Consider the following 2,328-nt stretch of genomic DNA (forward strand, 5'->3'; position numbering starts at 1 on the left):
CTACTATTTTCGTATTTGACTAAGCTTAGAAAATAGTGTCTTCAAGCACTCCCGTAATTGCAGTTCTTAGTGCCTGAGTGCTGAGTCTCTGGTCTCTGGGTCGGATAATGAAGAAATATTACGGCATTGCACCCTTTACGTCTTCCCTACACGTAATATATGGCGCTCCGTATGACCACTCTCGCTTAGCGAGGAAATGTTAGTTCCTAAATTGTTTTTGTTTCTCAGATATAAAACAAAAGAACAAATTCACATATAAAACAAAACCCAAAAATACATAAATTTACAAACATACATAAATTTAAATTTACAAAATGGTTATCATACATAGATATGCGCTGATTTAGGTTCGAACCTCAGTACGCACTAATCGATTTCTCGAAAATAGGCAATTTTTAGCATTAGATAGAACTCCACAGAATTGAGCGTGCAGTTTTTATCAGGCTCTTAAAAATATACATACTTAGTTAAAAAAGAAATATAGTCAGATGCCTGAAAATTCCCAGTTAAAGCTAGTTTTCATACAGGCATTCATTTAATTAACAAATTGAATCACAAAGATCATTGTCGCTTTCTAAAGTACGAATATTCCCAACAATAGGACTTGAAACATTGTAAAAGACAATATACCATTGTTGAGCAAATAATCGTCTGTGTTTGCTCATACCGTGATTCCGCTTAAAATAATATGAAGCATTACGTAGGTATCACCAATTATGTCTGAATTGAATAGTACTTAATTGTCTAAGTATAAATCAAAGGAATTATAATATTGAGTTACAATTCATATGTATTGTTATCAGTAAGTAATCATTAAATTACGTTGACTAGGAATGCTTAGAAATTTAACAGACCGCCACATTTTGCTTCGAATGCTCGCATTAGTTAATCGAACCAAATTATTTAGTCGCTACGCTCACTAAGTAAATAATTTGAGTGATGTGAAACCTATGAGTAGAATTCTGTTTCTTACACAAATCTAGGAGGTGCTGTGTACCGCCATATATTTTGAAAGTAAGTTTAGACGTAGAACATAAAGAATATCTAAGCATCTGAAACCGACAACATTACAACCAAGAGTCCGCAAAAATCCAGGTTCATCGTAGGTTTATGTTACAGTGCGTAGGACAAAGCTGCAATGGGACATGCTACAGTCGGCTTTGCGGGAAACACAGGGGATCGAAATGGAAAGCTCCGAGCGCAGGACGTGGAGTAGGTGGTATATCAGGTGAAAAATCCAGTTCACCAGGTTACCAATAAAATTATATTTATAATGTTGATATTATTGTGATAATATATAGTAATTGTGATAATAGATCGATCGCAACGTCGGGCCGTGCTCATTGACATCACCATCCCCCATGATGAGAATCTCGTGAAGGCCGAGAAGGACAAGTCCAGTAAGTACCTAGACTTGGCTCACGAGATAACCGCCATGTGGGATGTTGATTCAACGATCATTGTCCCGATAGTCGTTTCAGTGAACGGTCTAATAGCGAAGAGTCTCGACCAACATCTTGAGAGACTCTCGCTAGGCGGTTGGATCAAGGGTCAGATGCAGAAGGCGGTGATATTGGACATGGCGCGGATAGTCTTCCGCGGATTCCTCTCTCTGCAGCCCTGACCATCGGTAGCTTGGGCCTTGCCCCGCTGCTGGCGGCACACTAGGTTAGGTTTTTTATAATGTGTTTATATGTATTTTTTATTGTTTTGTAAGTGTTTTATATTTTACTTTTATATTCATATTATAAATAACCTAACTTAAGACGAAAAATAAAATGAAAATGAAGGAATGAATGAAATGTTAGTAATATACGAGTAAGCCATACTATCTATTGCTATTTATTCGTCACAATTTTTTCTTCGCGCCCGGTCGGAAATCGTTATTTCCACTCTACGGAGAAAACTATTTTTTTTTTAAATTTCTCATCCATGCCTATGCATGCCTTTTAAGTATCTAGGTACCTAAAGGTGGTAAATGTTCTAGTCATATTTTATATTAGTGCAAGAGAGATGGGTTGAGTTTTTAATATAATATATCAACTCAGTCGTTGTCAATTTCAGTTTACTATAAGATACAGGTCTCTCCTGCATAACTTTACTTAACTATTATACATATTATTTCATCTCTGTCGCTCCTTTTGTAACGCACAAGTAATATGGAGCGCTTGCACAACCATCTTGCTCCTTGTGAACATAATGCCTTCAAGTTAAAGGTGTGTACCGTTTTTGCCACAAACTGAATAAATAATGTTCGCTGCCATAAGAAGCCGTGTGTATTTAACCCTATCAGAAGCAGGTGCCGTGCAGCTCGGATGATACCGCAAT

Source organism: Cydia amplana, chromosome 3 (assembly GCF_948474715.1).
Source record: "Cydia amplana chromosome 3, ilCydAmpl1.1, whole genome shotgun sequence".
NCBI classification, from domain to species: Eukaryota; Metazoa; Arthropoda; class Insecta; order Lepidoptera; family Tortricidae; genus Cydia; species Cydia amplana.